This window comes from Alosa pseudoharengus, unplaced genomic scaffold (assembly GCF_046254945.1).
Source record: "Alosa pseudoharengus isolate Yale_2024_CS ecotype anadromous, Long Island Sound unplaced genomic scaffold, YU_APseudo_1.1 YU_APseudo_1.1_scf_3, whole genome shotgun sequence".
NCBI classification, from domain to species: Eukaryota; Metazoa; Chordata; class Actinopteri; order Clupeiformes; family Clupeidae; genus Alosa; species Alosa pseudoharengus.
The window spans coordinates 39,082,966-39,110,868 of record NW_027468718.1 but is presented as its reverse complement, the minus strand read 5'-3'; the positions used below and the strand labels follow the sequence as shown (position 1 = coordinate 39,110,868).

General features: G+C 38.1%; 1 protein-coding gene and 1 long non-coding RNA gene across 3 annotated transcripts in view; one reads left to right on the top strand and one right to left on the bottom strand.

Moving 5' to 3' along the window:
- The window catches only part of LOC143100768 (disabled homolog 2-like), a 281,849-nt gene that overhangs the window by 97,571 nt on the left and 156,375 nt on the right, over positions 1-27,903 (top strand). The window lies entirely within an intron of this gene.
- On the bottom strand, positions 18,170-20,020 carry LOC143100769 (uncharacterized). The gene is made up of 3 exons (XR_012981936.1): positions 19,953-20,020; positions 19,198-19,310; positions 18,170-18,293 (listed from the first exon to the last, which is right to left on the bottom strand). It is a non-coding gene; the product is annotated as an uncharacterized LOC143100769 (long non-coding RNA).

Sequence of the window (27,903 nt, the reverse complement as noted above, 5' to 3'; positions counted from 1 at the left end):
AGTGGAACTCTGGTGGAACTGCATCCAAAATTCGGTACAATGGGACTTAATACAGAGTGGCAAGCAAAGATTCTAGAACAGAGCTCTGTTCTAGAATCTTTGGTGGCAAGGCTCTCCGTAGACGGGCTCTGGGTGTATGCTTCGCGGCCTACCTGGCTCCCCAAGATTCGATACGTTTATGACGTTTCATTCAAGACATGGCGAGACAGTCGGCAGAGCCTACACATGTAAACATTTAATAAACGGTTTAATAACATTTAAATTAAATGATCGGGTTTCAGTGTAAACTATGGTTAAAGGAACCATATGTAGGATTTTGGCCAAAACTGGTACTACAATCACTTTCAAAATACTGTAGAGCGGTGTACACCGCAGATGTGGTAACTAGAGCAGAGCTGGCAACCCAGATGCCGAAACACTACTGACTTTGTGATTACTAGATAGGTGGAGGGTGGCGGATCAGGCTAAAACACAAATATGTAAACATCAACATCAGTTGAGGGCTGCAACCACTTTTTTTAAATGACGATATCCTGGCCGGACTACTGTTGTCAGTGATATAAGTATTTGAAATTAGCATGATTTCCTAATGTCTAGTGACAAATCAGGGCCATTTTATGATTAATTGAATTACATTTCTTACATATGGTTCCTTGCTATGTAGCCAATTTCCTATCAAACCTAAATTTAAAACCACTTCCTAAATAAATCTGTTCAAACATTTCAAATTGAAATGATTTATCAGCAAGTCATATTAACATGCTCAGATATGATCACTGGTCAGTAGTCTATTATTATATTTTCCACGACTTAAGCTAGAAGACCGTTAAACAACACATTGAAATAAACTAGATGGCATTTTGCATAAAGGCTATAATTAGTTCAAGGGAGGATTACATCCACCAAAGGTTTATTAAAGCGTCTGTTTGTGACATCTAACTTATATGGACGGATAATAACAAATTAATTTTGATAAATTATTAATTTGTCCATTAGCAAAGCAGCAAATAGCCTACAATTTCATCAGTTCAAATGAATGTGTTTGAACCGCAGCCTGACACACACGATGCCGCTGTAGATCACAACATAGTTTTCGCGAGGTGGTGTAGCCTAGCCTAACATAGCCAGTAAGCCTAAAGCAATTCTGATCACTAACAAAGTAAACGTGCATTAAGAAAATAGCCTACTATATCGATCTATTTTGTTGCAAAGGCATGTGGTCATGATGCTTTGTGCATGATCGAGATAATGAAAGGCATAGCCCTACAACAACACAGCACAGCAAGAAACCTCTTGCTAAATGGATGCTCATCAGCTGAACCACAAAGATATTTGTCAACGTTGCAGTTGGAAAAACGTATCGGTCTACAATCCAGGTCAGTTAACAAGTAAGATGAAGTGCAATATGATGCATTCAATCAGATATGTCTGCAAACGACCATTAGGTCACCACCATAAGTTACTCAACCATCACAGCTGTCAGGTTATATACGTTATCCTGCCGTCCTAGCCAGGCTACCGTAACTGTTGATATTCCCTCCTAAGTTTTTGAAATTAGCCTACATGTCAGCAATCAGAGAAAGAAATTACGCTGCCCATGCCCACCTACCTCTTTAAAGTTTGGTTTTAACCAGGCTAGAAAGAAAAAGGCCAAGGCTACTCACATGAATATGCTATCCAACTCCCTTTGAAATCGCCATCTCTCGACAGTTGTGTGATTGCTTGTTAGCTGGTGGGTGAACAAATTATTTAAAATTGGAGATGGACGAGGCAGGCAAAGGCTATATGGGCATGTACCCTCCTATCACATTTTTGACTAGTCTTAAATTAATATTGACAGATGCCGCAATTAATTCCTTGATAACGTTTCCTTTGCACTGTAGCCTGAATGTTGTTCTTAGGACGTGTCTGCTAAATTAATCAATGTAAACATGCTAAATGATAGGGAAGGAGCAGCAGCTAAAAAAAATCAATCCTTTTAGTTTGGAAGGACTTGCATAATATATCTTTTTAATAATTCGAATGGATTGATGATTGCTCTCTCTCGGTTAGCCTAGACCGTGGTTGTTGGTTTTATATTGGACGTTGGATATTCGACACATTCGAAAAATCTATTTAGCACTGACTACGAGGGTCAAATTTGTGTCAACTTTAATGTGTTTAAACAAGGCCTGCCTATATTACACAAAGCTTCTTTTGTCCAAAAACCCATGTTTTGATTTTATGAATTTTTTAGGCTGATAAAAGATTTCAATCTATTATGCGGCTTCACCTTTTGACTTACCCATACTAAAACACATCTCCTGAACTCGGCTTACTGCCCTTTCTAGTACACAAAGCTTATTTTTCCCTAAAACCTACTCTTTGATTTTATACAATTTTTAATGTTAAATGTTTCAAATCTATTATGCGGCTTTCCCTTTTGACCTACCCATGTCAAAACACATCTGGTGAACTCGGATTACTGCTCTATATAGTACACAAAGCTTCTTTTTCCCAAAAATCCATTCTTTGATTTTATAAATATTTTTTTATGTAAAAAAAATGCTTTAAATGCTTTCAATCTATTATGCGGCTTGACCTTTTGACCTAACCATGTCAAAACACATCTGTTGCACTCGGCTAACTGCCCTACATAGTACACAAAGCTTATTTTTTCCAAAAATGCACTCTTTGATTTTATATTATTTTTTTACTATTCAAAAATGCTATAAATCTATTATGTGCCTTTACCTTTCGACCTACCCATGTCAAAACACATCTGCTGCACTCAGCTAACTGCCCTACATAGTACACAAAGCTTCTTTTTTTCAAAAACGCACTCTTTGATTTTAAAATGCTATAAATCTATTATGCGACCTGACATTTTGACCTACCCATGTCAAAAAACATCTGCCGCACTCAGCTAACTGCCCTACATAATACACAAAGCTTATTTTTTCCAAAAACTCACTCTTTGATTTTATATTATTTTTTTACTTTATAAAAATGCTATAAATCTATTATGTGCCTTCACCTTTTGACCTACCCATGTCAAAACACATCTGTTGCACTCAGCTAACTTGCCTACATAGTACACAAAGCTTCTTTTTTTCAAAAACGTACTCTTTGATTTTATATAAATTTTTTACTATTCAAAAATGCTATAAATCTATTATGCGGCTTCCCCTTTCGACTTACCCATGTCAAAACACATCTGTTGCACTCAGCTAACTGGCCTTCATAGTACACAAAGCTTCTTTTTTTCAAAAACTCACTCTTTGATTTTATATTAATTTTTTACTATTCAAAAATGCTATAAATCTATTATGCGAATTGACCTTTTGACCAACCCATGTCAAAACACATCTGCTGCACTCAGTTAACTGCCCTACATAGTACACAAAGCTTCTTTTTTTCAAAAACTTACTCTTTGATTTTATATAAATTTGTTACTATTCAAAAATGCTATAAATCTATTATGTGCCTTCACCTTTTGACCTACCCATGTCAAAACACATCTGCTGCACTCTGCTAACTGCCCTACATAGTACACAAAGCTTCTTTTTTTCAAAAACGCACTCTTTGATTTTATATTAATTTTTTACTATTCAAAAATGCTATAAATCTATTATGCGACCTGACATTTTGACCTACCCATGTCAAAACACATCTGCCGCACTCAGCTAACTGCCCTACATAATACACAAAGCTTCTTTTTTCCAAAAACTCACTCTTTGATTTTATATTATTTTTTTATTTTATAAAAATGCTATAAATCTATTATGTGCCTTCACCTTTTGACCTACCCATGTCAAAACACATCTGTTGCACTCAGCTAACTTGCCTACATAGTACACAAAGCTTCTTTTTTTCAAAAACATACTCTTTGATTTTATATAAATTTTTTACTATTAAAAAATGCTATAAATCTATTATGCGGCTTCCCCTTTCGACTTACCCATGTCAAAACACATCTGTTGCACTCAGCTAACTGGCCTTCATAGTACACAAAGCTTCTTTTTTTCAAAAACTCACTCTTTGATTTTATATAAATTTTTTACTATTCAAAAATGCTATAAATCTATTATGCGAATTGACCTTTTGACCAACCCATGTCAAAACACATCTGCTGCACTCGGTTAACTGCCCTACATAGTACACAAAGCTTCTTTTTTTCAAAAACTTACTCTTTGATTTTATATAAATTTGTTACTATTCAAAAATGCTATAAATCTATTATGTGCCTTCACCTTTTGACCTACCCATGTCAAAACACATCTGCTGCACTCAGTTAACTGCCCTACATAGTACACAAAGCTTCTTTTTTTCAAAAACTTACTCTTTGATTTTATATAAATTTGTTACTATTCAAAAATGCTATAAATCTATTATGTGCCTTCACCTTTTGACCTACCCATGTCAAAACACATCTGCTGCACTCTGCTAACTGCCCTACATAGTACACAAAGCTTCTTTTTTTCAAAAATGCACTCTTTGATTTTATATTAATTTTTTACTATTCAAAAATGCTATAAATCTATTATGCGACCTGACATTTTGACCTACCCATGTCAAAACACATCTGCCGCACTCAGCTAACTGCCCTACATAATACACAAAGCTTCTTTTTTCCAAAAACTCACTCTTTGATTTTATATTATTTTTTTATTTTATAAAAATGCTATAAATCTATTATGTGCCTTCACCTTTTGACCTACCCATGTCAAAACACATCTGTTGTACTCAGCTAACTTGCCTACATAGTACACAAAGCTTCTTTTTTTCAAAAACATACTCTTTGATTTTATATAAATTTTTTACTATTAAAAAATGCTATAAATCTATTATGCGGCTTCCCCTTTCGACTTACCCATGTCAAAACACATCTGTTGCACTCAGCTAACTGGCCTTCATAGTACACAAAGCTTCTTTTTTTCAAAAACTCACTCTTTGATTTTATATTAATTTTTTACTATTCAAAAATGCTATAAATCTATTATGTGCCTTCACCTTTTGACCTACCCATGTCAAAACACATCTGCTGCACTCGGCTAACTGCCCTACATAGTACACAAAGCCTATTTTTTTCAAAAACTCTTTCTTTGATTTTATATTATTTTTTTACTATTAAAAAATGCTATAAATCTATTATGCGCCTTCACCTTTTGACCTACCCATGTCAAAACACATCTGCTACACTCAGCTAACTGCCCTACATAGTACACAAAACTTATTTTTTCCAAAAACTCACTCTTTGATTTTATATTAATATTTTACTATTCAAAAATGCTATAAATCTATTATGCGCCTTCACTTTTTGACCTACCCATGTCAAAACACATCTGCTGCACTCAGCTAACTGCCCTACATAGTACACAAAGCTTATTTTTTCCAAAGCCCACTCTTTGATTTTATAGATGTTTTGGTAACACTTTATAATAACTACACACAATTCATCATTTATTAAGCCTTTGTTACTTATTAGTTAATGGTTTGTTCATCATTAGTAGTTTCTTGTTCATACATAATTTATCATCAGTAAAGCATTTGTTCACACAATTATAAATGGTTTGTTCATAGTAAATAAGCCTATCCAAAAATATTTTGTAAGTACATGATTTATACTTAATAAGTAATGAAACAACCACTTATAATGAAATCATTTTCTTATTATAAACCAGTTGCAAACTATTACAAAATGCTTTGTTCATCATTTGTAAAGCATTGTTCCTATGTTGATTCTCATAAACAAAGTATTTGTACACACACTTATAAATAGTTTGTTCATAGTAAATACGCCTATATCTAAAATATGTTTATGAATTATTGTTAATACTTAATACATTTTGCAATAATATTTTGTTGATGAAGTAATATTTCCAATAAATGCATGTGTAAACTTTATAACTCATTTGTAAATGTGTTGCAAGGCATAAAAAGTCCTCACTTTAGATGAGCTCACAAAATATCATTAACTAACCACTTGTAACTCCTGAGTTAATTATGAATTATAGTATTAGGAAGTGGTTTATAAAATATGTATCCTCACCCTAACTAATCATTAGTGCATGTGTATGTTACAACTGTTAAATAATGGAAATATTACTTAATCAAAAACATATTATTGCATCATTTATTAAGTATTAACAATAATGTATCAACATATTTTAGATATAGGCTTATTTACTATGAACAAATTATTTATAACTGTGTGAACAAATGCTTTACTGATGATAAATTAGAAAATACTAATGATGAACAAACCATTAACTAATAAGTAACAAAGGCTTAATAAATGATGAATTGTGTGTAGTTATTATAAAGTGTTACCGATGTTTTATTATCAAAAAATGCTATAAATCTATATTATACATTTATTGAAAATATTAAAAAATCCAGTTGATTTACACAGCCAAATGGAACTTTGGATGGAAAACAAAATATAGTTAACTTAATAAATATAAATGATGTATGTCTACCTACAAAGAGGTAGCTTGTTTTTTTGCATTTTTGAATAGTAAAAAAATTTATATAAAATCAAAGAGTGAGTTTTTGGAAAAAAGAAGCTTTGTGTACTATGAAGGCCAGTTAGCTGAGTGCAACAGATGTGTTTTGACATGGGTAGGTCAAAAGGTCAAGCCGCATAATAGATTTATAGCATTTTTGAATAGTAAAAAATTAATATAAAATCAAAGAGTGAGTTTCTGGAAAAAAGAAGCTTTGTGTATTATGTAGGGCAGTTAGCTGAGTGCAGCAGATGTGTTTTGACATGGGTAGGTCAAAAGGTGAAGGCACATAATAGATTTATAGCATTTTTGAATAATAAAAAAATAATATAAAATCAAAGAGTGCATTTTTGGAAAAAAGAAGCTTTGTGTACTATGTAGGGCAGTTAGCTGAGTGCAGCAGATGTGTTTAGACATGGGTAGGTCAAAAGGTCAAGCCGCATAATAGATTTATAGCATTTTTGAATAGTAAAAAATTTATATAAAATCAAAGAGTAAGTTTTTGGACAAAATAAGCTTTGTGTACTATGAAGGGCAGTTAGCTGAGTGCAACAGATGTGTTTTGACATGGGTAGGTCAAAAGGTCAAGCCGCATAATAGATTTAAAGCATTTTTTTTACATTAAAAAATATTTATAAAATCAAAGAATGGATTTTTGGGAAAAAGAAGCTTTGTGTACTATATAGAGCAGTAATCCGAGTTCACCAGATGTGTTTTGACATGGGTAGGTCAAAAGGGCAAGCCGCATAATAGATTTGAAACATTTAACATTAAAAATTTTATAAAATCAAAGAGTAGGTTTTAGGGAAAAAGAAGCTTTGTGTACTAGAAAGGGCAGTAAGCCGAGTTCAGGAGATGTGTTTTAGTATGGGTAAGTCAAAAGGTGAAGCCGCATAATAGATTGAAATCTTTTATCAGCCTAAAAAATTCATAAAATCAAAACATGGGTTTTTGGACAAAAGAAGCTTTGTGTAATATAGGCAGGCCTTGTTTAAACACATTAAAGTTGGTTTGACACAAACTCGACCCTCGAAGTCAGTGCTAAATAGATTTTTCGAATGTGTCGAATATCCAACGTCCAATATAAAACCAACTTTACCACGGTTTAGCCTAGTTAGTGGGTTTGATCCAGCAAGCCCACTATTGTTCTTCTTAAGTTTTCTTATTATTAGTGGGTTTGATCCAGCAAGCCCACTATTGTTCTTCTTAAGTTTTCTTTATTAGTGGGTTTGATCCAGCAAGCCCACTATTGTTCTTCTTAAGTTTTCTTATTATTAGTGGGTTTGATCCAGCAAGCCCACTATTGTTCTTCTTAAGTTTTCTTTATTAGTGGGTTTGATCCAGCAAGCCCACTATTGTTCTTCTTAAGTTTTCTTATTATTATTATTAGTGGGTTTGATCCAGCAAGACCACAGCATGGCTTGCTGTGGTCTTGCTGGATCAAACCCACTATTGTTCTTCTTAAGTTTACTTTATTTATTATTCCTTTTCACCCACTTTTTGGCCGAACTACTGCTCCTAGACCGTTTGAGCTATCGACGCGGCCCGAACCGGTGTAACTTGCTTGTTAATTTCGTGTCGCTGGCCCTTGTCGTTTTCGCGGTATTCCCGTTTTTCTGCGTTTTTCGGCCCCATTGAAATGAATGGCGGAATGTTCAAGGATTCTAATTCGATTGTGACATCACAGCTCTAATTGCTTAAGCTTGCACCTGGAAGAGTTCTAAGCCACCTGGCAGAGCTCTAATGGGCTGGGCTGGGCTGTCTGTGTATATGAAGGTGTGTGCATGTAACTTTTGACCCGTATGTCCGATTTTCATGAATGAGGTACCGTTGGAATCCTTGAATGAAGCCCAGTTCAATTGCCAGCACTAAGTGTAAAGGTAATGTAAAAAAAGATGAGACAGCGCGAAGCGCTGTCTCATCTTTTTTTTAAAGCCAAACCATATTGATACAGGTCATTAAAAAAAATATATATATATTTTCCAAATCCATTCAGCCCAGTTCAATGCCTTGCCAGCACTAGGTGTAAAGGTCATGTTTTTTAAAGCCAAACCATGTTCATATAGGTCATTAAAAAAATAAATAAATAAAGTATTTCACCAATCCATTCAGCCCAGTCCTATACCCAACTAGCTCCATTTGAACTTAGTCATGTGTACAGATTATTATATTGAGAAACACACTTTCATACAGATATTATGCACATACACACATTACACACCTATGTTAAGTTACTCATCATTGCCCGGCAAGAAGTCCTCAATCAATTCAATTGTCTTGCCACGATCTGTGGAGCTTACAGACACCGTTATATTACTATAGGTTCTGTATGCTATTTAAAGCCGACCTAACGCTGAGTCCCTTCTAGACGGTGTGTTGCAATGCATTCTGGGTGCTGTGCTGTGATTCGACGGCTCGTCACCTGACCCACCAAACAACAACTCTCTGGGATGTGGCAAATATCGCGTAAAAACCTTGTTGCCGGAACAACAGGGAAAAGGCAACAGGATAGCAGCACGAAAGATACACAGGATACACACGGAATTTTGATGGACGTCCTTATCAGTCTAAGGTCTAACTTATAAACGTGTCGGGTCAACGTCAACGATAAGTAAGTTAGGCTAACGTAAACGTTAGCTATTTGCTGTTGTCATATGCTTGTGCTATATGCTTTAGGCTACGTGATGGCCATTTATCACACTAATTTTAGGTACTACTTTTACGAGGTCTGTAGTTCTGTCAAAATGTATCTTATCGTTGAACAGACTACAAGGTTATCTTCCTTAGACTTCGTAGATGTAGTTACTACAATTTGGAAGCGAGTTTCGAAGTGTAAATATGGTTTTAGTGTGTAAACAGACCAACCGCGATTTTGCAATGAAGTTAATGGAGCCTTTTATGTAGGGCTTCTAGGCTACTTTCACGAAGTCTGTAGTTCTGTCAAAATGTATCTTATCTATGAACAGACTACATGATTATCTTCCTTAGACTTCGTAGATGTAGTTACTACAATTTGGAAGCGAATTTCGAAGTGTAAATATGGTTTTAGTGTGTAAACAGACCAACCGCGATTTTGCAATGAAGTTAATTGAGCCTTTTATGTAGGGCTACTAGGCTACTTTCACGAAGTCTGTAGTTCTGTCAAAATGTATCTTAACCATGTAGTATGTTCATAGATATCTTCCTTAGACTTCGTAGATGTAGTTACTACAATTTGGAAGCAAATTTCGAAGTGCAAATATGGTTTAAATGTGTAAACAAGACGCCTGATGTTTAATGTTAATGAATGGGCACAGTATTATTGTGTACAGTAATGGGCTATCAGTAGTATGTAAACAGTTCATGTGTTATGTGATTTACATAAACTAGTAAACAACTGAAATGTTAAAAGCTGGTATTGTGTTTCCTGAATTCTTACATTCAGGCATTCAAATGAAATGTAATTAAATAGCATATCAATCATGCAACAATGCAAAAACAATGAAACTAGTGTAGGCCTAATTATATTTTACATTAGTAAAGCAGTACTCTGATGTGCATGCTTTCACAAACTTTTGTAAACAATCTTAGCACTTTAAACATTGACTGTTTTGAAGTGCATGTAGGCAATATAGTATAAAAATAATAATTGTGATATCATTACAATTTGATAGGGGTTGGGAGGAGGGGGTGGGTTCATGTAGGTGGGCCCTATGACCCCAAAGTATGCCTTGACTGGGCCTCAGGTCAAAGAAGTTTGAGAAATGCTGATGTAGACAACAAAGCAGCAAGGAGGCGTCGTGTGATCATTTAAACAAGTTTTATGACGAGGTCGATGAGGGTGGGAAAAATCGTACACTTCTGTGCAAACTTTGCCCGCACTTCAGTCACATTGTCTTTTAAGAAAATGCAGTCCTTTTTTCGGTTCCAGCAGCCAACAACCTCAGAACTGACCCTTCAGGCCTCTCAGGAGGCGCTGGCCTTTAACCGCAGCCAGAAGAGAGTCAGCAGAAATTTGATTGCCTTTAAAAAATCTGACTTCTTAAAAAATCTTAAACTGGCTGCATTACGTGATTATTTCTGAGATTCTGATACGTTTTTAACCATGACCTATACACAGTTCTGGTTTGAAAATGTATCTCTTAAAATAATCACTTTATGCAGTCAGCTTAAGATGGCTTACTAGCAACTAACTAATTACCCTAGCAACAACCTAGAAACCACCCCTGTAATGTCAACCTAGCGACCACCATAGCAACCAGCATAGCAACCATGTTATTTATGCGTTTTAGCTTATTGGATGTTGCGTTAATGCAGACAACTTTTGATCCGTGTGCCCGATTTTCATAAATGAGGTACCGTTGGAATCCTTGGATGAGGCCGAGTTCCGTGCCACTGATCAAACCCACTCTTGCAGTTCCTCGGAACCGCAATTCTAGTTATTTATTATTCCTGTTCACCCACTTTTTGGCCGAACTACTGCTCCTAGACCGTTTGAGCTATCGACGCGGTTCGAACTCCAAAAATTCAGGCCCGAACCGGTGTAACTTGCTTGTTGATTTCGTGTCGCTGGCCCTTGTCGTTTTCGCGGTATTCCCGTTTTTCTGCGTTTTTTGGGCCCATTGAAATGAATGGCGGAATGTTCAGAATTCAAATTTCGATTGTGACATCACAGCTCTAATTGCTTAAGCTTGCACCTGGAAGAGTTCTAAGCCACCTGGCAGAGCTATAATGGGCTGGGCTGGGCTGTCTGTGTATATGAAGGTGTGTGCATGTAACTTTTGACCCGTATGTCCGATTTTCATAAATGAGGTACCGTTGGAATCCTTGGATGAGGCCGAGTTCCATGCCCCTGATCAAACCCACTCTTGCAGTTCCTCGGAACCGCAATTCTAGTTATTATTATATCTTCCTATTCACCCACTTTTTGGCCGAACTACTGCTCCTAGACCGTTTGTGCTATCGACGCGGTTCGAACTCCAAAAATTCAGGCCCGAACCGGTGTAACTTGCTTGTTGATTTCGTGTCGCTGGCCCTTGTCGTTTTCGCGGTATTCCCGTTTTTCTGCGTTTTTTGGGCCCATTGAAATGAATGGCGGAATGTTCAGAATTCAAATTTCGATTGTGACATCACAGCTCTAATTGCTTAAGCTTGCACCTGGAAGAGTTCTAAGCCACCTGGCAGAGCTATAATGGACTGGGCTGGGCTGTCTGTGTATATGAAGGTGTGTGCATGTAACTTTTGACCAGTATGTCCGATTTTCATGAATGAGGTACCGTTGGAATCCTTGAATGAAGCCCAGTTCAATGCCTTGCCAGCACTAAGTGTAAAGGTAATGTAAAAAAAGATGAGACAGCGCGAAGCGCTGATTCTTACATTCAGGCATTCAAATGAAATGTAATTAAATAGCATATATATACTCTATCAGTGTATGATGCTTGCATGAGGGAAACATCCCAAAACAACGGCACCCATATAATTGCTGTTGTTTTGAGAAGTATTTCTCATGCAAGCATCATGCAACAATGCAAAAACAATGAAACTAGTGTAGGCCTAATTATATTTTACATTAGTAAAGCAGTACTCTGATGTGCATGCTTTCACAAACTTTTGTGAACAATCTTAGCACTTTAAACATTGACTGTTTTGAAGTGCATGTATAGCAATATAGTATAAAAATAATAATAATTGTGATGATTTTACAATTTGATGGGGGGTGGGAGGAGGGGGTGGGTTCATGTAGGTGGGCCCTATGACCCCAAAGTATGCCTTGACTGGGCCTCAGGTCAAAGAAGTTTGAGAAAGGCTGATGTAGACGACAAAGCAGCAAGGAGGCGTCGTGTGATCATTTAAACAAGTTTTATGACATGGTCGATGAGGGTGGGAAAAGTCGTACATTTCTGTGCAAACTTTGCCCGCACTTCAGTCACATTGTCTTTTAAGAAAATGCAGTCCATTTTTCGGTTTCAGCAGTCAACAACCTCAGAACTGACCCTTCAGGCCTCTCAGGAGGCACTGGCCTTCTAACCTAGCGACCACCTGAGCAACCAGCATGATTGCCCTAGCAACCAGCATAGCAACCACGTTATTTATGCGTTTTAGCTTATTGGATGTTGCGTTGATGCAGATAACTTTTGATCCATGTGCCCGATTTTCATAAATGAGGTACCGTTGGAATCCTTGGATGAGGCCGAGTTCCGTGCCCCAGATCAAACCCACTCTTGCAGTTCCTCGGAACCGCAATTCTAGTTCATATTATTGTAGCCTATTCGCCTTATTCACCTTGAACGTTCCACCGAGCCTGAGGGGTACACTAACCACTTCCGGGATTTCTCACAACGCGATTTCTCACACTGCTGTGTTCCCCAATGCACTTAATCACACAGGAAAAAATCAAACAGAGGACAAACGTTTCACCGTTTTCCCAAAGATCAGGGACTACGTCGACAATGGATAATAAACATCAGAAGGGATCCTGGTCGTAATTTTAAGGTAAGTTTTATTATATGTCTGGTGCTGTAAGGCTGAGCCGTCTCCATAACTAGCTTGTATCGCTAGCAGCTAACTAGAACTAGCAAGTTTTAATTGATAGATTAAGGCAGAAAGACAGGTTGTTGAAATATACAGCCTAGTCCTAAATTAGTAGTAGCCTATGTTATTAAAATCTACCATCACAGATTCAGTAGTATAAGCATATTCTGAGTGACCATGTTAGCTTCTAGGCACAAGCTAACCTAGGGAACACGTCACGTCAGTTTTCCTAGCTAGGAGGAGGATGTACAGGAGTCACATTGAGTCTGATCAATAAAATGATACATGTATAAATGCTTATATGAGTACATTTTATTTGCTGATGCAGATAAACACATACACAAGTGTGCTCGGAGCATTTCCTCCCAGACTGCCTTGTGAAAAGCAAGACTGGCATGACCAAGTTGAAACAGACCAGAGAGGAGTGTTGTTTAGATGAATTAAGTTACTAGTTTGTAATGCATTTATTAACTGTGTAGGGACAGTATTTCTCTGTTGATGATTTCCAGTAATGTTTCCACGGATCTCCATGATCGACAAGGTGTAATTGGATATATGAATTGAGCATGAATATCCTTGTAAAAGACCTAATGTGTCCATCAATATGTTTCTCTTATACTTCCAGTGAAGACACCCCCTCCGCACCCAGACCATGAATATGCTGCACTGCCTCCCTCACTTCAAGATCAACTTGAGGAAGCCCGCAAGACCATCGGTGATCAAGAACTTTTCATTTTAGAGCTTCAACAAAAACAGTTTTTGATTTCAGATTTTCAAGGTGACGATAAACAGATTTCATTTTATACAGGGTTCCCAGATTATGATACATTTAAAGCGGTGTTTATGGCCCAGAAACCTACTGCAGAAAATATGTTCGGATCATTATTGTTAATCTTTGTGAATCTATACACAACCTTTACCATCATTATTGTTCATCTTCACGAATCTATACAAATACTTTATCATCATTATTGTTCATCTTTATGAATCTATACACATACTTTACCATCATTATTGTTCATCTTTATGCATCTATACAAAACCTTAACCACTATTATTGTTCATCTTTATGAATATAAAACCTTAATCAATATTATTAGTCATCTTTACAAATCTATACAATATGCGAACTTGTATTGTTACCATAGCACCTTATCATGGTCAATGTATCACAGGATCAGTCCCTGTCAGACCTTATAATCACTTCTCATGCTCTTTACTTTTACATACCTGAGTGATTTGATGTTTTACGTGTATGTGTGTGTATGTATAAGCTACTGGATGTCTATCTATCTAAAGAATAAAGTACAATTGTATTACACATGGATGATGTCCTTCATAACTTTATAATTTAATATACCGGAACCAGAACAGGCCGGAACATCAGAAAACATAAAAAAAAAAAAAAACATTGATAGGCACACTGGTCTAGGTTTGTAAAGGTAACTTTGTACATAGAAGTTGGTATGGGGAATAATGTAAAAAGGCCTGCCTGTATACTGTAAGCATGGAAAAGGAACCAGATCAGAAAACAGGCCGTTCAAAAAACATTGATAGGCACAATGGTCTAGGTTTGTAAAGTAGTTGCACTGCGTCTCCCTTATCAATGGCTGCTCAAGTGACCGCTCCACCTGAAAAGATAATCAAACTTTAGACACTTGACACTTCAGAGTTGATATTAACAAATATATGGCATATACATATGTGTGTGTGTGTGTATATATATATATATATATATATATATTAGGGTGCATCATTTGCCCCAATTTTGGAAATTCAACTTGTACCCAATTTTAAAATGTGACAATACTAATGAAAAGAAAATGTGTAGAATATTAGCTGGATTGAATAGTATCTAAGGGGTCCACCAAGCCTCTAAAGTTGCTTCTTAGCAGAGCCTGTAAACCCGCTCTGGAAAAATCAGTTTTTCGTAAATAACTTCCAAAATAATGCATTTAGGCCTACAGTGTCAATGAAAGTTGAATAGAAACGTGGCTATTGCGCATCTTTTGGTACCAGTCTGATATCTCTAGCTTCATTGGTCTCTAAAATATTGCATTTTCCCCCTATTTTTAGCATTTCTTTGTCCCAATATCTATAAAAAGCAGATGTGAAGGTAGTCTAGTCATGGTGTTATATGAAAATCCTTTTTTTTCACATTAATATGAGTATACTCTTTTGATCCCGTGAGGGAAATTTGGTCTCTGCATTTATCCCAATCCGTGAATTAGTGAAACACACTCAGCACACAGTGAACACACAGTGAGGTGAAGCACACACTAATCCCGGCGCAGTGAGCTGCCTGCAACAACAGCGACGCTCGGGGAGCAGTGAGGGGTTACAGTAGGTGCCTTGCTCAAGGGCACTTCAGCCGTGCCTACTGGTCGGGGTTTGAACCAGCAACCCCTTTATTTAAATGAGGACCATTCGAGAACCAATCAGGTCCGCGTCTTTGTGTTTGGAGGCGGGAGTTACAAAAAAGTCTGACCAAGATGGCGGAGACTACCTGAGCTGTAACACGAAAATGTGTATGTGATTAAAATGTTTCTACACGAACATTGGCACTTATCAACACGAATTGTGGTTTATATGCCACACGAACTTAGTCAGAGCACATACACCACTAAATAGACCACTATATATGTTAGTTTAAGCACTCGATTTTTTTTAGCTAGCTGACAGGCAAAATGCTAGTATTTTAGGACATTGGATTGCATTGTAAACCTAGCTAGACAGCTAGGCTACATGCTGCAACACAGGTATGAAATATATTATGTCTTATTGACCTTGTTTCTATGAACATTAATTGTTGTTTATAGGCAACATCAACTTAGTCGAGGCATAAAGACCCCTGGATATCTTCATTAAAGCAACACCAAAGAACTTTTCCTCTGTCGCACGCACTATTTGTTTATCCAGCACCAGCTTTGCAAATAACAATGTCCACAGACAAGGTAGAATATGTTGCATGATTTTATGAAAGTACGATGTATTGCGACATCAGATGCAAGTCAAATTTGTAGTTTCTTATGTCTCATTCCATCGAACTAGATCCGCTACCCGATCCGGCAAACTTACATAGTGCGGTTATAGCCGATAGAGGGCCGCGAAGCGAATGCAGAAAGTGCCGTTCACCCTGTTACGAGTTGATGAACCACTGAAACGATTTTGGAAACATTATTTTAAGGTACAAAAAACTCTTTGGTGTTGCTTTAAGTTCTTAAACGTTTGAATTAGCCTAATTAGCTCGCTTGCCACCACTGGCTAGACACTGCAGTCAAAAGGTTAGCGGTTTCGCCGTCACGCCCCCAAGGCGAAATTTCGCTGCCCGAAAATCGCGAGGTGTTTCGCTGTGTGGAAACCATAGACTGTAAAAAATATGGACAAAGCGTCTGTGACGTCACCCATAGATTTTCTGAAGAACGGTTATGAAGCCGTTTATGGGGGGTATGGGCGGCGCCATCTTGGGAAACCTTGGGAAATCCTAACCCCGCCTACCTCCTAGCCAATCCATATATGGGTAAAAGGGCGGGACTTTGTATGAGACTGAGCAAGCCGGTGAACCCGCCTCGTCGTCAGCTGAGCAGCCTCAGCTAACGTTAGGCCTACAAGATGGACTGGCACAGACGTTGCTGTAACATTGCTGGTAAGTTTGATCTGCTAACGTGAAGTTCATGTATATTTCTTAATGCCATGTTCAGACACTTTTTAATGTTGTATGCTGAAAGGTTAAATTCGGATGAACGGTTGAAAAGTTGAGAATGAAGAGTTGAGTTTGCAGATTCTTGCTTCTAGGTAAAATAAACTAACGTTAGCTATCCCTCCCTTGCTGAAGTTACGGTCAAATAACGTAGAGTAATTTAACGTTACAGGTTCACCAACTCACGTAGAGTAACTTAGCAGTTTACAGGTTCAGCAACTCATACTGACAAAAATGTATCTTTGCCTTTATTGTTTTGTAATTAACGTTATCCATCTCATATCCTCAGTGGCAGCCATCATTGTAACGTTAATTAATTTACGATAACATCAGCCAGCTCGCTGTATCTGTCAACGTATGGTGTGAATTGATAACAAAATCGTAGGGTATTAGTTAACTTGTACATCATTAATTATTTTTGATTAACTCTTAATATCACGTTTTGAAATCGCTATATTGCTCTAAAGTTGTCAGTGGTAGTTTGGTCTAAGATGACATTGAAATTTCTCATCGGTGGCCATTTCACGATCCAGCGTTCATGTTCGGTTAGCTTGCCTTATTTCCCCTTGTCAGGCTATTATCAAAACGTTAAATCCAGTTACAGTGTCCGGTGTTTGGCATAACAATGCCAATATTAGTGTACTTTGTCACTTAAGACCCATTTCAAATCGCACAATAGTACTACAGCATTGTACAACTGTACTTTTGTTGATTACAACAAGTGGTGTTGGTTTGCATTATTGTAACATTTTGTAAGTAGGTATGACTAATAAAATGTTTACCTTTCTGTTTTTGCAGTTCACCATGGGGAGGAGGCGGCAAGGAGGTCCATGGGCTCTTAACCTGGGACTAGAGGTCCAGGTGAAGTGCTTTGGCTGGGGTGTGGTGATATTGAACCCATTGAGACTATACAGTACATTTAACTTGATGTCTATTGATGAATGTTACACCTACCCTTTACTTATGCCAAACCCATTTCTGTTCTTTAAATATCAGAAAGCAAACTTACTGTTAATGGCACTACACTTGAACTTGTTGAAATGTTTATGGAACTTTTCTGAACTGTGAATTACATTAAAACTCATGCCAGTATTTAGTTTTGTTAGTTTTTCTTATCTTCAACTGTATTGTACAGTGGAGTTTTGTTATATGTTTATACTTATATTTACCATTTCTGCTGTAAGTGCATGTTGTGTGTGATGTCTGTATGCTACTGAGACCTTGAATTTCCCCTTGGAGATCAATAAAGTATCTATCTATCTATCAAACCAATTTGCCTGTGCTCTCAAAAACATTTATACAAATCTGTCAGCTTCAGTCGGTAGGTTGAATTGAAGACCCAGATGCAAAAGTAAAGGTGATTTTTTACTTGTATATCTTGAGCATTACAGGTAACCACTGAATTTGCGAAACTAAAATAACAAAAACTAATATGTACTAAGCTAGTACATAGTCAATACATATGACTGACAGATGCAAATGCTGTAAATAAAGGTAATCAAGGGGTCTGCTGGTGAACAAAGTCTTTGAAGTCAGAAGCTGCCACTGCTCAATGACTTGTGCCCCATCTGGTAGGATTTCAAGATGTTCCAGATCTGAAAACAGAAATATTGGTATATGTCACATCTTTGAACTTAGTGCAAACTATGAACAAGTGCTCACAAATTAAGCTAAAAAATACTCCCAATATGTATAATGAACAAACTCACAGAACACTTACGGCTCCCACACACAGCTGCGTTCCGTCAATGCATGCCAGTGGGTGTTCCCGACGGTAGCTATGCAAATGACTTGAAGTAAAACCGTAATGTGATTGGTTGGTGCCGTCCGTAGATTGGCTTGATTGGCCGGTGCCGTCTGTCGGTGCAGCAACAGCTGAACTCCTCAACGCGAGCGGCGGGAGAAATGCGACGCGACGGACCCACAATTCAGTTCGGCAACGGATCACGTGAGCCCATGTAAAGTGAATAGGATGCGTCTCCAGCAACGCGAAGCACGCAGCTGTGTGTGGGAGCCGTTAGCTGAATGGGGACAGGACCGGCGTATTCAACTATTTGCACATGTCCTGTTTATGCAGGCAATAAGCAAAACCAAATTTGGTGTTTTTAAAGTTCTGTAGAACAACCATTTCTTGTATTTTAATGTTTTCATTGGAACAGTGTAAGCTCATATCTACATCCCATTGAGGTAGTTATTAACAGTTAGGCCAAGGTCCAGTCAAACAATAGCCAGTCACTGATGCCATATTCTTTAATTATCCAATCTGTATCCAACCAAAACCTGCTGATTTAAAGGCTACTTTCCATGTGTGACTTATCAAAAGAGGTCATGATAATTATTGCACAGATGTGCCCCCGACTGCTCACAATAAAAGGCCGTTCTAAATGTCTGAAATGCATTCATGTTTGTTCAGTATGCTAACCATGTCTGGAATAGACAACTAGGCCTATTGAATCCAGTAGGTTGCTCTATTTAAATGTATGAAAAATGTCAAAGTACCACGGAATCAGTACTGAAGTGATGCTTCTGAGTCGACTGCACAGACGAGAAGTGAAGTTAGGAGTCCAGAGCCCTCTCCAGCACCCAGCCTGTCTGGATCACCTACAGGGAAACTTTGCATAGACAAGAAGTGTTGTTTCAAATTTGTGTTTCACAAATAAACGGCATCAATAAGAGTTTCAGACGTCAGTTATAACTAACAACAGTTATGGTGACTAGCTAACGTTATCGCTCGTTATCAGCTCCATGTTCAACATATGGTTCATAGTGGTTCACAATTTTACCTCCACTAACGTTAGCTAATGCTTCTGCTGAAGTTATCATCTGAACGAACGCTTTTCTATCTTAAATGTGACAACCCAAAGACTATATAAATTGACAACGGACTAAGCATTCACACAGAGTATTTACAAAAGGTTTTTTGACGAGAACACATGCGTTGTTACCCCAGTATGTTTGTGAACTAACTATAACGTGCTTAACGTTACAGCTGTCTGATCATTGACTCAAACACCTGGCTAGTATGGCAAACGTTAAGCTAACTCACAACGGGAGCACAATCGGTTTTCACTAACGTTAACTTTATTCAAGTTAACTAAATTTATGTGTGTGCTTCAGCCATTCGGTCATCATTTTCGACATAAACTTATTTGAAATGATTTGACGCTAACGTAGCCTAGCACTACAGTGCCCACTAACATGGATGCTATAATGCTAACATCTACTACGTGAAATAGTAGTGGAATGTCACTTACCTGAAAAACTGGAGCGAAGTCTTCTTAAAGTGTCGGTTAGTGGGCTTCAGTTAATAGCAACCCATTTTATGACAGATATTTGAATAAACATTTTTAGAAAGAATGTGGTGTTTAGGATCACAGCCAAGACATAGCCTAATTTCGGAGTTTCCTCCACTCAGCTAGTGACGTCGTCTGCTGCCTCGACACCAGCCGTCAATCAAGTTAACCACGCCCTTAATTATTCATACATTTAATATCTAAATGCGATCTAAACTAACGAGTTAGAAAAAAATTCACCCCCCTCACAGTTGTCAGGCACTCGGGAACTACCAACAAATACAATAAAAGTACATGGGACCATCCTGTAAAAGCATGAATTTATGCTGTGAAAACGGACATTTTAACATAGATACAGTCGGTTAAGACGTTCGGAAAGGTTACCGCCCCCCACGAGGGGGAAATCATGCTAACCTCAAACAATGGAAGTCAATGGGCGAACTAGCTAACAGTTAGACTTTATACATTCGTTTTACATTCAGGTGGAGTTCTGCTTGTTTCTGAACACAATAATTTGAAGGAATTGTGTTTACTTAACTGCCCAGTGTATGCTAACAACTTAATTCACCCTCGATTGCCCAATGTTGACGACAAATTTCTCTGGAAGCTATATTCAATGGTAGCATCATTAGGTTGCTAACTGGCTAACTTTATATCGTCAGTGTAACATAACCAACTGGTACACATTACTTGTTAAAACTATTCCCACGGCCATTGTAGAGAATGTGCATTCATGTGAGAATAAATTCAGATGCAACTTGAGAGTATGTGATGTTAAGGCAAAAGGGTTAGCTTGCTAAACCGAGCTACACAGTCCGGCCATTGAAAGCAGTTATACAATGAGTACACTCGAGACAGTTCTGGCCGTTTAACTGGAATTAGCAAAATGAGGGAACTTAATGTTACCCTTAACCTCCTTGACACACAGATAACTCTCAGTTGAAACGTGTTTGTGCCGTTTAGTGATGTTTGCTAAAAGATTTAATATTTTTATAGGTGCTTTCTGTACTCAAGCCGGTGCACCTCCATTAGTTTACATGCAATCTAAACGAATGTTTTCCCCCTCGGGGGCTTTTCAGCCACGGTAACCACGGCAACTGGGGGCGGTAACCACGATTATGACTAGTATCCGCAAGGATTAAAGTTCTCCGTCGTAGGACGGATTTCCGTCAATTTGATTTTAGAAATGTCATATTTGAGATCGATGCAGATCCGATGAGAAAGAAATAGGAGGGGGGGGGGGACTGTCACCTTTGCTTTTCCTTTTTTAAGGCAACTACAAATATTAGGCAAATGTTTAAGACCTAATAGTGTTCTTGAGAACTTTCTGTGTCTCAATCAGTGACCGCTCAAGAAGATAGCCTACGTCAGCCATGAGTTTCGCTTGGTTTATGTTGTAGATACACACTTGTCTTGAGCGTTTGATTAAACAAAAAGAACACGTATGGAGGACTATAACGGTCTAAAAGTTGGATTATAGTGACACAATCGAGACAGCTGATGAGGTTGGCCAATCCGTTTAACTTTTTTGGATATGAGATGAAGCGTAGGCTGTGTTCTTTCCGTGCATCAATGTAGACAATTTCTTACTATCGCGAACTCTTGTCAGGGGAGGTCATTCATTTTGGGTGTCACCTATGACTTGAACAGATAGCCTGCTATGCCACCCGATGTAGGCTACTATTATTGTTACAGTTTTTAATCAATGCAACTAACATTATGTGTAAAGCGACGCAATATAAACCGTAGCCTATGCAATTTATTGTCCCGTCTATTATGACAACAATGTTTTTCACAATTTGCGACGGAAGGTTTTGTCTGAGCGTGTTAACATAAAATAATAATAATATTGATCGCGAACTGTCGAGTAAGGGGGTCAGTCGTGTTTGTGACGCACAGACAGCCTTGTAGCCTATTTTGCTTAGGTCTCACTTTTAACGACAGTAGGTTGTGAGTGTATGTTGACAAAAAATAATCATGCAATTAAAATAGTCAACTTAAAACGTTGCTATAAATTATTATTAATTTATAGCACAAAACCATAACCAGTAGGCCTACCAGAACCTCGCATATTAGCGTCATGATTTGTGTGCGTCTATTTGGCAAGGCCACTAGCTGTCATGGATGTGTTGTTGCTAAAGGAAGGCAGGTGTCAAAAGTTAAAAAATAAATGGAGATGGGAAGCTGTTGGAAACGGAGGAGAACTAACAAGCCATGGTGTAAAGAAATTAAAGTGCCAGGGGTTTGCTTTTGCGCGGTTCGCTGCAAGAAAATTGTTTATGGATGCAATAGGAAAACGTTTTAGCACGCCACCAATCAGAAGACCGCCATAAGGTTAACGTTCGTGCACTTCAGGACATCTTCCCTACCTGGTGCAACTAGCCACCACCACAGAGGTAGGCTACGTTTATCTATGGCTGACCGTTTTTACGTTTAGAAAGTAGGCTATGCATGTTCTTTCATAGCGCAACACGACCTGTCCTTCACCATATCGCAACCTCTTGTCAACCTTATACAATCTGTTGCTGAAGACAAAAGCGCCGTCTCCAGATTGTCGTTATCAAATGCGCAGACCTTATGCATGAGCACACACATTGCTGCTCATTGGAAAACTGAGTTGTCTGTAAAACTCAGGCAACAAATGGAAATATGAACAATATCTAAAATGTTCTGATTCGTTACTTTGATGAGGAAATGGGAAGTCTAGCAAACTTGATTTTATAGATTTTACTTGGTGTTGAATTGCATATTAACAAGAAAAAAATATCTTCTTTAAACACTTTTGGCCTGAAGTAATTAAATAAGAGTGTGTTAAAGCCTTTCTACAATATTGCTGCAGTAGAAAAGAACAGCAATGGCTAATCAGCAATGGTCAGGGATGGTACTAAAATATATTTTTGTTCATCAGGAAAACTCAATCTCAATCAAGAACACTCAATTCGCCATATTCACATGGTGGCCATTGGCGGCTAAAACTAGGCTACAGGGTACACAAACTATATGATTGTTATGTTCTATGCATTCACCTGTAGGTGGCATTAATTATATAGTAAGTGTTCCCTGTAGCCTCGTTTTGGTTTAAACAATGGCCGGCGTGTGAATAAGGTGAATACTCCCTTTACTTTGCTGTTTGCATCTTTTTGTACATTAAAAACCAATAGGTCGCGACTGCAAAAGGGGTGCTATCTCTATAGGTAGATATGAACAACGTATGACTTATGACCTGAAAAAAGTTCAGTCGAACGATTTTTTTTCACTTTAATCCCTGTATCCGACTGTATGTATGGGGGTCTATGGACATTTGCTCCCTTTTGGGACCTGCCCCTAGCGGATTTTCGATATATTGCAATTTTTCGCATTTCTGGGTAGGCTTCATTGTTCAAATTAGAATGTTGCCGCTTGGTGGAAACACACCGTAACACGTTGATCTGAAAGGATGCTTTTCACGAACATGAGTTAGAAAGATCAGTAGGCCTACTTGGGCTCATGACGTAAGGGCGTTCTTTTGGGCTAGACCGTCCCATTTAAAAAAATGTTGGTCCAGCCAGGTCCGGTCTATGCGGTCACAGAAGACCAGTGCTAGGTAGCACCAGAGAATGTCTAATAAGGGGAGAACTGCCACTCTCGGAAAACTTCCGGTTTCTGAACTGGTTGCAGTTCCTTCTGTGGTTCCACATGAGGGCGCTCGTGCTGTACCCCTCAAAATCCACTTTTCTCGGGATATAATTATGACCGCCGCGCAGCGAAGCGATGCACAAATTTCCGTCAATGAGTCCCGGGACACTGAAAGACCGGGGTACACGAAACTTGGTGGACATGTAACCCCACATGGATAGCATGGAACCATCGTTTTTCGTTTTGATCTGTAGCCCCCCCCGCTTGACTGGACAAGCACGAAAGGAGGGTAGGGCAGACACAGTTTTCTGTGAATATCTCGAAAACCGTAGGGTTTAGGAGGACCATTTTTTTTTTGTATGTTGATCTCAAGGGGCCATGTCAACCCATTCCATAACCACTCATTTCATGTATAGCGCCACCTAGTTAAACACAAAAAAGTAAAAATGAGGTGTTGTAATTGAAGGTATCTGTGACCTAACATAGTCAAAACTGCACGAAATTGGAAGTGTAGGATCATTATGACACCCTCTGTATGCACGCCAAATTTTGTGGAATTCCGTTCATGGGGGGCCACACAATAAATTAATTTATGTTACTATACACCAACTGGCCTGTAGGTGGCCGGAGACAGTTTTCTGTGAATATCTTGAGAACCGTAGGGCCTAGGAGGTCCACCTTTTAAAAAAAATTTGAACGCCAGTCTATGGCGAAAAAGAAATGATTTTCTGGTCCCGGTTGACTTGTGCCTTGAATTACTCATATGATGTTTGTCAATTTTAAAGACAATTTTTCATGTAAAGACATTTGCAGTTTGTTTCGTAACTATTGAATTACAACATTGTGAAAGATCGTAATTCCAACGACTACAAACCCATCAGTCGCGCTAGTGACGTTAGCTCATTCACAGCCACACTAGATTGTACAAGCATACCAGCAACAGATCTTAATTGGGCTTTCCTTGCCGATGAAAATACCATGAGTCAGAGGATTAAACACATCAGGTAAGTTGTATTCGTCCATAGACTGTACATTAGATACTGTTAAGTGACATAGCAGGCAGCAATATGCAACCGTTAACTAGCATAACAGCTAGCATGCTAATCTTATAGTTTCATTACGTTGGTGACGTACATCGTTCGAGATGAGAGATGTAGTCCACTGAGCGGATTCGCACAAAACCAACATAACTTTTGAAGTCTATCGAACAACAGTACTTTCTTGACGTGAAAAATTATCTTTTAAATTCGCACACATCATATGTGAAATTCGTGGCACAATTCAAACTGGACCAAAAAATAATTGTTATCTCTCCATTAACTCCCGTTCATATTTTTTTGAAAGACAGGTCCCTTGTAGAGGAAGTAAAACGGAAGTCACTGGGACACTCTATAGAACTGGACAGTGTGCCGTCTGTTAAGAGTGATGCGAGCGTTAGTCCAGAGCCCCCTGGTGGCTGGCTGCAGTACAATGTGTAACTCCGCCCACCCCCATGTATTTCAATGGCCAAGTAGCCAACTTTCCGTGTCACTTTTCTCACCTAAAACTATTTTTGTATCAACAACTTTTTATTCGAAAAAATAGTTTTCAAGATGCTTCAATACACACAATTTTTCTTTTCTTGCTGAAATTATTATTTTTAATGTTATATTAACAAATCTAAAAAGGGCGTGTTTACACCTATGATTGACAGCTGGCTGGCTGCAAACACGACACTTTGTCCATTATGTTTTACCGTCTAGGCTGCAGACACTACCACGTCATCGCTCACTTATTTTAACGACACCTGATTTCGACACATAATCTAACCTAAAGAAGTGTTGCTGTTATTATCATTAGGCTATATCTTATCACAGTCTGACTAAATACATATTGATAGTCATACATTGTGTAGTTGTTTGTAAGAGACATCGTTGTTAGTTGTGACCGATTCTTTGTGAAAAAAGATATGTGCTGTTCTTTCGTAGATGCTAAGTATATTAGCTCATAGCATGCTACATCATGCTAGCATTAGCCAATTGATAGGTAAAGTAAAAGGGCTCTGCTTGCTATATAGATCCGAAGTGACGTTAGCCATAGTCACCATCATTTACAGTCCTACTTGTTTCAAATGGTATAACGTAACCAGTGATTGGCGCCATCATCGTTGCAACTTCATTTGAATACACTTTGTCACTGGAGAAGGCGATGTTAAGTTTCATTAACGTTAACTCTTGCTTAGTTTTGCGACGCCACCTAGCCTGCTAGGTCGACAACCTCGGTATGCCCATTTATGAATCAGCCCGACAAATAACGTTACTTGTGTTTTAGTGAACACATTATTGGACCATAGCTTAACGTGAGGAGGGATTCAAAGTTACAAATGGCCAATTTGCTTAGTATGCTCAGAACAGAGGTATCTGAAAATGCGTTAAGGTATCGTTGTTACCTGCGATTGAACTGCTGGAGAAGCATTTTGCATTGGTATGATTTGATCAGGTCTTGCCAGTGATGTGTAAATCCTCCCGTAGACGTACATCATTTCAAAATAATAAGTCTAAATTGAAAACTGTGACAACTCATTGATAGGCTCTCTCAATATGTCTGTAATCGTATGCCTCTACCACATGCTTGCTAGTCTTTCACCAGAGAGGGTGCTCCATTATAAATCAAAAATGTAATACTGCAGCCTTCATGTCAGCTGTAAAAATATGAGAACATGGATCTACTACATCAGGATACTCTGTAAACATTTTACACATAATCAGGAAGTAGGAAGCTACTTTGCTGTTCAGTGTGTGATGTGTTTAAAGTGGTACTACGTTTAAAGAAACATTTTTATTCTTTGTTTCAAGTGCATAAGAAAATACCACATTATGATGATGATGGTTATGGTTACCCTTAACAAATACAAAACAATATAATACTTAAAACAGGGATCAATCAATAGCCTAATGAAATAAACAATGAAAATGAGGGGGGAAAGCAATAATAAATGATAATGCCCATTCAATCAATAATATAATAACAAAAACATGGTAAGACTACATTAAGGACAGTGTTGCCACAGTTACCTTGAAAAAGTAATCTGATTACTGATTACTCCTTTAAAAAGTAACTTAGTTACTTTACTGATTACTTGATTTTAAAAGTAACTAAGTTAGTTTATTAGTTACTTTCAGCAGCTGCCGACAACACCCCCACCGCCTCAAGATAAAAATGATAACCGGTTTTGCCAATACTCACTATACTGGAAGTGCATTTTAACAGTAATGTCAGCCATGTATAGCAGACATCCCAACCTAACCTACTTAGATACTGAAATTCAGATGTTTGTACAATAATACCAACACCAAAATAAGGAAGGCCTATTGATAGAAATTGTTATAGTAAAATATGTAGATTTTTTTGTAGATTTGTTTTTCATGTAGCCTTGGTAACTAGCCATCTGGTCTGGCCTGAGTAATATGCAAATTAAATTACACTTGTTAAACTCACCTCAACAAGTCTTTTGCAATCATTTAACCCGCTGTGAGAAATGCTAAAAGTCGCTGTTACAAACAGTGCAGTGTGCAAGACTACCATTATGTTTTAATCTTATGACACAATTGGGTACACTTTTGTGTAGTCTGATGTGAAATGGGTCTTAAATCTTCCTTTTTGAGGGGCACTGACGCTGCCATGACGCTCCTGTTCCTAGATACACTGACTGAACTGATTAATTAAGTTTGGGAGAAAAGAGATATAAGCACACTTACACTGAAAACTGATTGGTTGATTTAGCAAAACAGACCAGGATGCTCTCTGTCTTGGATGCGCTTCAGGCACGGTCCAGTCTGGCTTGCGTGCTCTTGTTCGCTCTAGGTTCCGGGAGATTTTATGTAATTTGCGGGCATGAGGAAGCCGCTATATGTGGGAGACTCCCAAAACTTCGGGAGACTTGGGGTGTCTAGCTAGACAGCACTTTGTCGCCAGCACAGAATGTAGCCTACAATGTACCTTAATGTTGTCATGTTTAGCTGACACAAACTCAAAGTAATGACTGATGAAATGTGCATCTCTCTCTATCCCTCCATTGTTGTTTGTGTCGCTGCGTGGTTTTACACGTGAATTGTCCTCATGCTGAAAACGTGAGCATAGCCTACATGACATTAATCCCCAAGACAAGAAGAAAGCAAAGAATATATCTTTTTACTAAGGAAAATGACAAAAATAGTAACGCACAGTAACTTAGATGAGTAACTTTAATCTGATTACTGGTTTGTAAATAGTAGCGCGTTAGATTACTCGTTACCGAAAAAAGTGGTCAAAATAGACT